Consider the following 13641-nt stretch of genomic DNA (forward strand, 5'->3'; position numbering starts at 1 on the left):
CGAAAGTGGGGATTGGTAAAGGTGGAGGCTGAATTGTAGGCTGTAAAGACTGAGCAGAAACAGGCAGGGAAGCATTAACGGACTGCGCCGGTTGCTGAATAATCGGCAGTTGAGCAACCACTTGTTGAATGACAGGAGGGTGCAACAAAGGTGCAGTAGCATTTTGGGCATAAGGCGGAGGTGAATTCAATAAGCAGGACATTAAGTAATCTTCTTCCAATTCCTTACTCTTATCTGAAGAGGAAACAGGCAACACCAGATAGCATCTATCTATCGCCATGCGATGCTGTCTTTCTGATATTTCATTCGCACCATCTGTTTCATTATTTTTAAACTGTTGAGCGGCCTCTAAAATTGACATGTTTTGTGCCTTTTTATCCCTTTTCGCTTGCTTAATTTACTTTGTTTGGCTTCTTTACGCCACAGGCGAAAAGAGTCAAACATTGCCGGCCGGGCTTTTCTCTTAAACAAAATCGTTTCCAAATTATCTAGTATAGCAGAGTCAAAACTACCATTTGGGGGCCATCTCAAAACTCCACTATTTTTCGTGTATCGGACCAATGTCTCATTAAAAGTAATGGGACCAATACCATGTTTAGAATAAAGCTCATAAGTGGGAGTTCCAACTGGAGGAATCGGACATGAATCCTCCAACTGGGAATCCCTTGTGGAACCTAAACAACAAATTCTTTTAAATTTACTCAATCCAGGCATTGTTTATTCTCTAAACTATTCACAAACAACAAGGGGTATAAATCACTGAAACAGCACAAACGTACTTACCCCTTGGCTTCAGTTATTGCAATAACTGAATCAAAAACCCCAAAACAAAACAAAACAAAAGATTGTGGGAGCGACCCACCAAATACTTAACTAAGGATCGTCCTACACCAGCAAAGGTCCGTCTATCGTCTCGCTTTACCAAACATCATCAGAAGGGTCCAAGGCAGGGCGACACTCAGAGCAGCAGTCTTCAGTAGCCGTCGGAAAGGAGTAGCCGCGCTGTCAAAGACCTTCGGTCCACTTGCGACATACAGGGGTCGATCGCGTGGTGCGCGTCCTCCAGAATTTTCTTGCGGGGCTCCTCACGTCCCTCGGGCTTAACCGCTACCTCTGAAGTGGCCCCACGTTGGGCGCCAGTTGGAGAACCGCAGCCTTAAGGCCCGGTGGTGCAGGGTACACCTAAAATCCCCGGGATTCACCTGCCTTGTCGAATACAGAGACACGGACTCTTCGTCTGGCGTAGAAGATGAATTTTATTAGCTGCAGCTAGTACAGTGGTCTTAGATGTCGTCAGTATAACGAGGTTCAAAAGAGACTGCCACTTAACTCCGTGGCGCACAGGTTTATATATGTTACAATACAATGCAAAATGCAATCACACAAGAGCAGGAGACATAAACAAATGTTACAAACAATGCTTTAAGCCCAAAGTAACTCAAGTTTCCCGGTTGTATTTGTTACTCGACCCCTTGAGTGAATTATCGAATGAATCCACACAATTCAATTTACAAGCAGAGAAAACACAGCTGTATGTGTTAGAAGAACAGTCGTGAAACAGGAGAATACATGAGACATGTAGCGAAGAACAGCAGATAAGATAACCTGGAGGAAAGAATGGTGTGAGCCAACAAATAGTCCGGACGGGGATTTAATCAGCTCAGACAGGAATTAGTGTACTCGGCCAGACCCTGACACTCGTTAGTAAACATAAGCAAAGAAGCCACCTGACACGTGAATGCAGAAGCGACAAAAACATCGCGTTCACCGCGCTGCCTGAGTGAGGGCAACACAAAATGGCGGCAATTTATAAAATGGAGGCTGAGCACGAACGAATTTGTAATTTACAGAAGCTCAGAGTCGAAGTATGAGCACATCTTTATTAGCTAAATAAATGAGGAAATATACCATATTACAACTGCATCTATTTAAAGGACACGGATAAATGCTGACAAGATGGGCAAAAATTAAATATTGATAAATACACACGGAAATGTTAAAAAAATAAATACCATGAAACTGGGAGCCCTAATTATAATTTGACTTTTCTGCCTATGTTTATTTAAATTATTAGTCAAGGATCCCTGGACCTTCTTGTGCCATCTGCCGCTAGGTCCCACGACGCAATCCAGCTAACAGTTCTGGTGCGTGCCTTCTCTTTCCAGGGGTATGCGCGTACTGTGCTCGCCAGGGTCTGGAACCTGCCACGCGTTCTCTAACTGCAATCATGGAAGTAGGCCCTTGTGCAGCGCCCTGATCTGATTGACATCTGATCCTGATCCTCTCCCTCCTCGAAACTGTACTGCCCTGACACTCTGGCCCTCCTTCTGACCTCTCTTATTTTGTTTAGCATATACCTTGTGTGGTTCACGAGGAGCAGACCCCTAATCCACCTCTGACTCCTCCCTCTCACTCCATTCGAGCATGTGCGCCACGGTCGTAGAAGCACTGCTGCGGTGAGCCACTTGCATGGATCATTCTCCTCTAAAAACCCCTGATAGACGTTGTGTCCACCCTAAAAGTCCCCTTTACTGTAAGGCACCAACTGCTGCCAACGCCCATACCGCACTTCAGGGGTCTGCTCCACCACGACCCACTCCTCCCCAGTGCTCTCCTTCCCCCCCCGTCATTAAACATATCCTGACTGGCTCCACCCAATCCCCACTGTTATCCCCTGTGCCTGGGTCAAGCTCAGCCCCCTGTAAAGCATGAAGTTGCCTCTCCAGGGGAAGTAAAACATCACTTTCCTCTTCAGGGGCCTTTCCTGGTGGGAAATCAATGCCCCCATTGGCCCTGGGCTCACTCCCCTACAGTAGAGCAGTCTATCTCTTGCCCTGAGTGACCTGAGGACCCCTTCTCACCCTTACTATGCTCCCAGCATGGGTAGTAGCACCCCGCCATGGCGGGTGGGGGCCTTAGTGGGCTTGTCAATTGTCTGTTTGTGGCCTCCTCCTCCACCCCTACAATCCCACTGAAACGCAGCTTATGTCCCGCAGCCCCTCCCTTGTCCCGCACTCTGTATAGTTGGGCGGAGGGCAGTTTGAAGTCCATCATGCAGGGAGGCAGAGAAGGGGGGATGTAACAAGTGTTTGTGTGAGTTGTTTGTGTTTGTTTAATGTACTACTAGCAGCAATGACACTATTCCAGAGACACATAGTCCAACGGGTATTTTCCACCACCCCTGTCCCAGGAAGAGGGCACAGGAAAAACCAGCAGAATCCCAGTGGTGGGGATGAAAATACCAGTGGATTTTCCACCTCTCTGCCCTCCTAGGAGAGGTGAACAATCCAAATCCTATCAGGCTATCCCATATGGCCAGGAGGGATGCCCTCTATGGGGTCAAACAAAAGTTTTAAAATCATCTACTGGAACGTGAATGGTTTGGGAGATAAAATAAAAAGGGGAGTGGTTCTGCAAAATTTAAAAAGGCACTTTACTGAATGAACTAGTGCTGCTTCAAGATGCACCTCCGAGGCACAAGGTATGAGGCAATGAATAGATGGGGTACAAAATGATGACTCATGTGGGATACACTAAGGCATTCCTCTTTCCCATTCATAGTCCAGCAGGTCACTCATGATGCACACAGGAGCTTTGTGGCAGTCATGAATCTCTGAGAGGGCCAGCTCTTCAACATAATCTCGCTTTACAAAAAAACGAGACTGCGTGCTCAATTCCTCTCAGAGGTAGGGGCTCTGCTCCTTAGCCACCCAGAGTGAAGAGTGATACTGGGGAGGAAAACTCCAATGCGATCCTCTCTCACACTGCTGATTGGTCCCCACAGGAACACTCGGTACGACTCTCGGGGACGGCTTATCTGCAATAGGACTAATAGACATATGGAGGGCACTCTTCCCACGACGCGCCAATACACCTTTCACTCAGAAGCACAAAGCAGCTTACACCTTTAACTCAGGAGCACACAGCAGCTTATCACATATTGACTATATTTTTACACTTGCCCATCAGCTCTCCTGTTTTCATGACACCGATCATCTGGCTCAAGGCATCTCGGACCACTCCCTTGTGTGTGAGTATTATGAACATGGTTTCCCAGGCCAGGCTCGTCTGAGGGTAATTAGCCCCTGGTACCTCAAGGTGCCCCACATCAGAAAACGACTCAAGGAAGCTACAGAACACTATGTCACAGAGAATGAAGGGACGATGGACTCTGCTAGCATACAGTAGGAGGCATTCAAGAAAGTTATTAGGGGGTAGGGAATTTCCCTAGTGGCGGGTCATAGAAAAGAAAAGAGGTCTAAATTGGATAACCTAGAGCGGAAGATCCAGGACAGGACTGCACTAATCCAGACAATGCCTTTGGTGATTTTAGTGGTCTTAGACAACCATAGAAAGCCCTCTAAGTGGTAGCTGTGGAGAGCAGCCGTCAGGCTTAGTTTAGAAAGAGTGTAAAGCAGGTTGTTTTACTAGTACTAATCATATAGTGTAAGTTAAAAGAAAAAGAACCACACAGTGTAAGGTATACCAATATGTATTTATTATAAACACTCACTAACACATTGCAATATCTCTTCCCCAGAGATAAATTCACAACACACAATACTACAGTAATAGAACACGCAAGTAGCACAAATGCACAGTGGTCTCCAGGGGCAGACCAAACCATATCCTAATAAAGTGGAATGCGGACCAAGACGGAAGTCGAGACTGGACCCAGAAGACGGAAAAGTGTTGGGGACCCAAGGAACCACCCATGGTAAGTACCCAAGAACCCCATGGAGGCCGTTTGCAGAGTGGGACCATGACCATGTGATCAACACAAGTCAATAGGGAAGTCACTGTAGCAGTTTTTAAGAAGGAGGACCCTTCCCATAGGACCCTGAAGAAACCCTGTGGAAGATGGAAGGTTGGAGAGCTAACCCACATGTGGATACCCTGTGAACCATGATACCTACACCAGGGAAGCAGGCTGCAGGTGCGAAGGGACGTCGGAAACCCCGGTAGACTACAATGGAGGACTTCAGTAAAGATGCTGCTGGCGAAGAAGGTGAAAGAGTCTAGTGGAATCCAAGTGTGCATTCAGAATGATAGGTACCTGCAAGCAGAGGGGACAGAAGATGAATGCCCACCGATGTTGGCAGAGGCAGGAGAGTTGACGGTGACCTTGGACCTGTAGCTGTGTGGAACAGGCGACGCTGTGGAAGACCAGGAGCGATTCGCGAGCTGTTCCATGTCGGATGTCAAGAGCCAGGTGGTCTGTGTCTGGTGGGAGCACCAACAAGCCTTGACAGCGGCAACAAACGTATCAGATAAAAAAGATGCAGTGTAGGGATCAGCAAGGTCCAAGGGACTCACCACAAACAGATATGTCAGAGTAGGGCCCAAGCTAACAGGAGAGCCCACTGGAGTCAAAGAAGACCCTCAAGAGAACCACAGACCTGAGTCACAGGAGTCGCAAGAGGACCTTGAGCAGCTCACCAAAGATGAAGGCCCATGGTGCAGAGGATGTAATGAGGATAAAGATCTTGGGAGCAAGAGATGCTGGAGGATGGAGGTTCATGGACCCTGAAGATCTCTGGTGAAGACAGTCAACAAGCCTTAGCAACAGCAAGTCGAAGCAGTGCACAGGGGTACTGCTCCAGCGGTTACGACGAGGGATACTGACTTCAAACTTTCTGAGAAGTCAGTGTGGGCCTTGAGGGAGTTGCAGAACCACCACTTGTGTTGCTGAACCTTTCAGAGTCCATTGGAGGTCAGGAACAGCAGACCGGTCAGCCTTGTTGCGGTGTCTGCAGATGCAGGGGAGTTACTCCATCACTCCAAAGGAGATTCCTTCGGGTGTCTTGGATGTCCACAGACCTGTAGAAGAACCTGGACAGGCACAGACGAGGTAGAAGACTGGCAGGACAATGAGAATAGGAGCATAAGGAGTCTACCCTGTGTAGTCTCGGTTTCCAAAGCGAAGTCCAACGAAGTCCAAAGTTCCCACATGGCTGAAAATGAAGTGGTTTTGGAATTGAATCTTGTCCCACGATGAATCCATAGACCTGCCCAGAGGAAAGCTCTTAAGTACCCTAAGGAAAGGGTTGGGGTCATTCAGGGGGCTGGACAGTGGGGAGGATACTTTCATGTCCTTTGTCCAGTTTCACGCCTGAGCAGGACCGGGAGCCAACGGCTCCCTGAAGTGGTTCTAACTGGAGTATGCAAGGAGGGCACCAAACGTGCCCTTCAAAGCAGTCTAGTGGTGCTGGCTAGCACCCCCACCATGGCCCAAGTCCTGTTTTGGAGGTCGTCACACATTCCTGTAACAGGAAACCTATTGTCCTACCTTTCCCTGCTCGAGCTTTGCTCAGCAGCAGTAGGGCAGAATAGTGTCTGGGATCGGCAGCAGCCATAGCTTGCTGTCAGACTCTGGTAGACTGGTACCGGGAGCACTGAGGACTCCCCGGAGGGGGCAAACAGCGCATGTAATTATACATCCAACCCCATTTACGGTGTTGGGGTATGATTTTAACATGTTTGATATCAAACATGCCATGGTTTGTTACAGCCAGTTCAGAGTTAGTTATTGCGTAATGACGAATGGCCACTCTATGTATCGTAATGGCTGATTCACTTACAACCCTGTAGAATAGACTCCGATGATTGGAGGGGTGTCCTGCTCATGCATGGGGCTCCCTCACACTTATAACCAAGCACCCTGCCATCAGGATTGAAAGGCCAGCCTTAGGGGTGACTTATAGGTTTTAAGTGCAGGCACATCAGATATAAGAAACCTTATATATGTCGTAAGTGGTGCTAGCACCAGCTTACTTAGGCTGCAAAGCCAGGCCTGAAGTTACAATTTGAGTGGTCTCCCCTGGACCGGAAACAAGCTTCCGATGACCGGTTTCTGGCATTACAGCCGTATTCAGCCCGGCTTGCTTGAATCCAGTGGCAAAGTGAGCAAGGGACTCACGTCTGAGCATACCCTGCCACACTTATGGCGGCCAAAAGCGGTACAAAAGGGGGTGGTAATGGACGGAGCATCTGAACCAATCAAACACTCACACCCAGTCAAAGGATCTGGGTTTAATCCATCACCGTTCTTTAGCCCACTCTGCCACCCCAGTTCAGACATGGCTATATGCAAATCAGTCTGACCCTGTGCCTCATGGGAACAGTCCAGTCCTGAGTGCACCAGGTGAGTGATTCGTCTTGTTTCATGTTGGATATCCTTTGGATTTGAATTTGGTAATGGAATTTGGTGACTTTTGGCCACGGAGAACTCGAAAAGGGGGTCTGACTGGGCAGTATTGAGACTGCACGGGCAGACGCTCCTGTTTTGGATTTTGGAAATAACTAGAGAATAAGACCGGACGCCTTGGTGTGACTTGTGGAAAAGTTTACACCCGGCCGGACTGCTCTCGGAAACGCCGGCGGCTGAGATTGGGTAGCACTCAGACAGATTTAGAGCGACGCTTGAAAAAGCGGGCTTAGCCGGAATAGTTCGGGAGGTGAACCATGAATGCTGTCGGATGGTCCGTAGGATGGTCTGTGGTTTTGAGTAACCTGTGTGGCTATCTCTGGGCAGTCTAAGGACAAGACTGTTTAATTTCTTTTGGGTCTTCTTGAGATTTGGAAAGAGTTCTCCCTAGGTGGGAGTCGACGGGCTCCACCTCTTGTTTGATAATCACGTTTGTTGTGTTATTTTATGTCAATGTGAAACTGCAGTCATTTATTTGTGCAAGATTGTGAGAGTGGATTTGAGTACAGAACATGGCCATGTGTATGAGAATGTTGTGAATAATACCTTTTCTTTTCAGCGGTCGGTCCAGAAAGAGAGCGATGCCGTGTTTCAGTAAACTGTGCTTTGGCTGTGTTGGCGGAGGAGGTACAAGGCTGGATGAAAGCCAGCCAGCTCCTCCGGAGGGGACTCCTAGCCATAATATGTACTGTAAGCATGGTATTGGACCCCTTTTATTTAATACATTGTGGAATAAATATACTAAAGACAATATAGAACTCCAGTGGCCAAAAACAGGATCTTTCGATGAGAAAAAGATTCAGTATCTGCAGGAACGTCTGTTCGCTAAGCGAAGCAGGCAATCCATGTTTCATACTCTTAACAAATGGCAGAAAGAGGCGAAACGAAGACGCATACGGTCCGAGAAATTAATGAAGATACAACAAGGGCAGACTGTAACTCAGAAAGCCATTGCTCATGATAAAAATAGGACCGAGCAAAACATCGAATATGCGTACAGACAGTTTAGGTTGCAAGTAGATAAAAGCTATGTGACTCGAGGTGAAGCAGAAGACAAAATAGAGGACTTGTTGGATACACGGCCGCCGCCCCCGTATGCACCTCAGCGTGTATATCCCGCTCTGCCTCTGCAACCGGTGGCAGCCCCTCTGGCCTCCGCCCCGGAGGCAGACGTGTCTCTCATTTCCCTAGATACTAATCGTGCCACTCCTACCTCAACGAGAGACACGGCTATCCTTCTCCCTGACGACCGGCAGCCCCCGGCAACTTCTCGAGTGGTCCTAGGGACCCCGGGTCCCATTTGGACCTCTCAATCAGCCAGTACAACCCCAGGAGATAAGGAGCGCACACCGTTAGAGGAGCATGGGGGTATGAAAGCTAGACGATTATTCACAAGAGCCTCCTTGGAATATGGTGAGAAAGAAGCTGTAGCCGATCAGGCGGCTTAATGGATGCGGAACAATATATACACAGTAGCTGATTTGTGGAGTACCATAAAGGATCTCAAACCAATCATGCAGCAACATGCGCTATACCAAATGTCTTGCTATCTTATCGAGGCCTGGGAACTATGCTTCCAGGATGGGATGGCACCCCAAATACTGTACAACATCCGGGACTGGACCCATACATTTAACATGGACCCAGTGGAGGTGTACAAGAATGTCGGCACATTAGTAAAATATCGAGGCAGAATGTTTGTAAAAAGTCCCAATTGGACTTCCCAGCACCCCATGAGAGAAGTGCACCCTATTTTTCATCCCGAAGTCCCTGAAGCACGTGATAATACTGACCAAGTTATAAGAGCTCGAGTGGAAGCCCGTTTTCAGGAGCAATGGGTGTACACTCCGTGGAAAAGGAGTGAGGTTCTTGCCCTAAAATCACAATTGCCTGACCCCCGCAAGAACCCCACTGCCTACTACAAAGAGCTGACTGAGGCTGCAGCCTCGGCTGTAATGGCGTTAGCAGATATAGAATTATTTTTCGGATTGTTGGTGCCGGTCGACATATGGCGACAGGTGCATGACACTGATCACGCTGCAGAACTAGGCGGGACTTGGAACGAACTAAAAGAATGGGACCGAGACCGCAAACCCGGAGATAAGCCTAGGAACGAAATTATCACTTTGCCAGCAAAAATAATAGCTTACATGCATACACTGATTCCCCCCGTAAAGTTGACTGGGATAAATTGACAGCCTGTAGACAGAAGAAGGATGAGAGTGTTTCTGACTTCTTCACTCGGTTTGAGGGAGTTTTCATTGATTTTAGCGGATAGGATCTCGCGACGGAAGTTGGGGTCCAGTTGTTTGTGAATAGGTTTGTAACCAATTTGGCACCCGAAATTTTAGCACGGTTACAGGCCGCCGAGAGTACCTGGACTACCTCCAGTCCCTCTGTGATACTAAGCATGGCCCAATATTACGAGCATAGGGAAAATGAGAGCAAGGATAAAGTGGAGAAGAAGGCCAAGGATTTTAAAACACGAGTACTGTTACAGTAAGTCGCTCGAGGACAAGAGGGAGTGAGAGGAGTCCGAGGACCCGTATCTAGAGGGGAGGGGACAGGCCGAGGCGCAGGCAGAGGCGCAGGCGCTGACGCTGGACAGCCGTTAGGGTTAAATCAGTGTGCTTATTGTAAACAGGAAGGGCACTGGAAAGCTCAGTATCCGTTACTACTCGCCCAGAACGGAGCGGTTCGGGGACGAGGCTGCGGACGGGGTGGCCCAGACCGGAGTGATATGCATAGAGAAGAGGCGGCTCAAGGCAAGTCGGAACGGAACCATTTTGACAACCCCCAGAGTAGACAATACTATAATGAGGATTACGTATTTTGCGAGCAGGACAGGTACGACCACCCATAGGACAGCCAGGGACAGAGTAGGGGCCAGGTGTCGATCCCAGTCAATCAGCAAGGACCCTATGTGAAGGGGGAGTTGATGGGAACTTCTGAGAATTTTCTAATTGACACAGGAGCAATGAACAGTTCAGTTGCTCGATCATTGGTTCCAGGGGCGGCTCTGTCCGGGCAAAATAATGTATCTGTGGGATTTTCAGGAGTCCCAGTGGTAAGCCCCATCTCTAAACCTCTCCCCTTCATGATTGGTCCTGTCACTATTGAAACACCCTTTCTGATAACTTCGCATTGTGGAGAGAATTTATTGGGTTTGGATATGTTAAAACGGCTAAACGCAATAATCTATTGCTCCCCAGACGGTGTTTATTTGACTATACAGCACTACGCTGATAGTATGAAACAATGTTTTGCTAAAAATGAACCTCTCCCGCCTGAGTTCGATACCGTTCCTTCAACCTTATGGGCCACAGGGGATGCGGATGTCGGTAAACTAGACATCCCTCCCATCCATATTACGCTGAAGAAGGGTGCGAAATTGCCACGCATACCCCAGTATAAGATCTCACCGACGGGTGAGCGAGCCTTGCTCTCGATCATCCAGGACTTAATTGATAAAGGGGTGGTTGAGGAAACAGCTGCCAATGTTTGTAACAGCCCGATTCTCCCGATTTTGAAGAAATAATCCGAGTCAGGACCCTAGGGGAATGTCGATGCATATCGTTTTGTGATTGATCTGGGGAGGTCAATAAGATCGTAGTACCACAGTATCCCGTGGTAACCGATATCACCACTATCCTTACCATGATCCCACCAACTGCTCGATATTTTTCAGTCATCGACCTGAAGAATGCCTTCTTCAGCATCCCCATTCATCCTGACAGCAGGCAGATCTTCGGATTCTCGTTATCTGGCCGAAGCTTCAGATTTGTCGCGCACCCCAAGGCTATACTGAAAGTCCGAGCATCTATAGTCAGGCCCTTAAGGCTCTGTTGGATGACCTAGTCTTGCCTGACGGTAACGTGCTCTTATAGTACGTGGACGACTTGTTGATTGCGTCCGACACTGAGGACGGCTGTAAGGACGCCACGGTTAAATTGTTACACCATTTGGCGGCAAAGGGGAATAAGGTGTCCTTGTCTAAGTTTCAATATTGTCGACAGGAGGTAACCTACCTAGGTCATCTACTGTCGAAGGAGGGTAGGCGTTTGACTCCTGAACGTATTACTACTAACTGTAACATGTTTGTCCCTTGTACCCAGCGTGAAGTTCGTGCTTTTCTTGGCATCACCTCTTACTGTCGCCAATGGATACCTAATTTTTCTCTTCTTGCTAAACCTTTGTTGCAGTTAACCACTAAAGATGTGCATGAACCTCTCCTTTGGACTGATGAATGTCAGCACTTTTTTAACTCTTTGAAATCTGCCCTGTGTTCTGCACCCGTCTTGGGTACTCCTGACTACCGTAAACCTTTTGTACTATACATGCACGAGGTCGACGGTTGCTCGCTTTCAGTGTTAACCCAGGAATGTGGTGGTAAGCAAAGACCTTGCGCTTATTTGTCGGCCACCTTGGATAACGTGGCCAGAGCACTACGTAGCTGTCTGAGGGCCACAGCAGCTGTCGCGGTGGCCATCCGACAGTCGGAAGGACTCGTTCTGAATTCTAGCCTAACGGTGATGGTACCACATGCTGTGCATGTATTGCTAAATAAGACTAAAACACAGCATCTTACGAGCGCACGCCTCACAGGATATGAATTGACACTATTGGCCCAACATATCACGATTACGCGATGTGCCACATTAAATCCTGCCACATTGCTACCACTCCCTTTGAATGAAAATTTAAATGATGTACATGATTGCATATTTCGAACTGAAGAAGAAACGAAGGGTAGGATTGACCTCACAGACATTCCTCTTTCTGACCCTCAAGGGGAGTTATATGTGGATGGGTCCTGTTTCAAGTTACCAGATGGAACAACAGCTGCGTATGCAATTACCACGTTAAAAATGGTAGTGGAGACATCTGGAGTGCCCTATCGATCAGCTCAGGCTGCCGAACTGGTGGCATTATTACGAGCTTGTGAACTAAGTGAAGGGCTCGAGGTCAATATCTACACAGACAGTCCATACGCCTTCGGCGTGGCCCATAGCTTTGGGCGACTGTGGAGGGAGCGAGGTTTCCTCACCTCCCATGGTCAGACAATACAGAATGGCCCACTGGTGTTACGATTGTTGGATGCCCTAACCTAGCCTAAAAAGCTAGCCATAATAAAATGTAGTGCCCATAAGGCGGTGGTGGATGAAGTGGGCGAGGGGAACGCTTTTGCAGATCAGATTGCTAAGCAAACGGCTCAGTCCACGATGTCTAATATGTTTGTAACGTCTTCTGCTAGATGGGTGGAGGAGTCTGACTTGTTCGATAATACCATAGAAAGTGTGAAAGAATTACAGAAGGAAGCTACCCCAGCTGAATTGGAACGGTGGGAAAAGGAAGTGGGGAGACTGGATGAGAATAACTGTTGGGTTGATTTAACAGAAAAGCGAAGATGGCTGTTGCCCAATGCCCTGGTGCAAGCCGTTGTAACTATGGCACATGGCCCAGCCCATGTGGGAGCTAAGGGAATTTGTGCCTTGTTGGACCCAGTATGGAATAATCCTAACATACAAAGGACGGCTGTCCGTTTAGTCCAATACTGTATGGTTTGTTTGCAACATAACCCAGGGAAAGCAGAAAGTGTTTTGAGTGGAAGTTTCGCACCCCCAACTTTACTGTTTGAAGTACTCCAGATGGATTATATCCACATGGAGCGCGTCAACAACTTAAACTATGTTTTAGTAGTGGTGTGTGCTTCAGTAAATGGGTTGAGGCCTACCCAACTAAAGAGAACACTGCCCTGGCTACAGCAAAGGCCCTTATCAAGGAATTTATACCAAGATTCGGTTTGCCCCGTTTGATTTGGTCGGACAATGGGGGGCACTTCCAGGGGGCCCTTGTTAAACACATCTGCAATGGCTTACAAATACGACAAAAGATCCATGCAGCCCGACACCCCCAGTCAGCAGGGTTGGTGGAGAAATATAATGTGATTTTGAAACTCAAAATGGCTAAGATCCAAGAAAGTACTGGTTTAAAGTGGCCTGACACCCTACCCTTAGCCCTCATTCCTGTTCTGGTCTCTCTCCCTATGAGATAGTCTTTGGGCGACCTGCTAACATATGGGGGGTACCTAGGCCGCGATCTTTTTTTTATGTTGAATACCCTATGTTGATCGATTACTTGTATACTTTGACTAAAGACCTCCGTTCTATTAATCAGCAGGTAGCCTCTGTACAGCAGCTTCCGACAGAGGGCCCCGGACACCGATTGGAACCTGGCCAGTGGGTACTGGTTAAGAAGTACGAGCGAGATACCAGCTTGGCCCCGAGGTGGTCCGAGCCACACCAAATCCTACTTGCAACACAGACGCCGGTAAAAGTGGATGGGAGAAAGCACTGGATACATGTCTCCCATCTGAAGAAACTGCCACTTCCGCTTCCCTATGATCAGCTGCGATCTGGTGAAATATTGACCCA

Source organism: Lissotriton helveticus, chromosome 3_2, assembly GCF_964261635.1.
Source record: "Lissotriton helveticus chromosome 3_2, aLisHel1.1, whole genome shotgun sequence".
In the NCBI taxonomy this organism is placed as follows: Eukaryota; Metazoa; Chordata; class Amphibia; order Caudata; family Salamandridae; genus Lissotriton; species Lissotriton helveticus.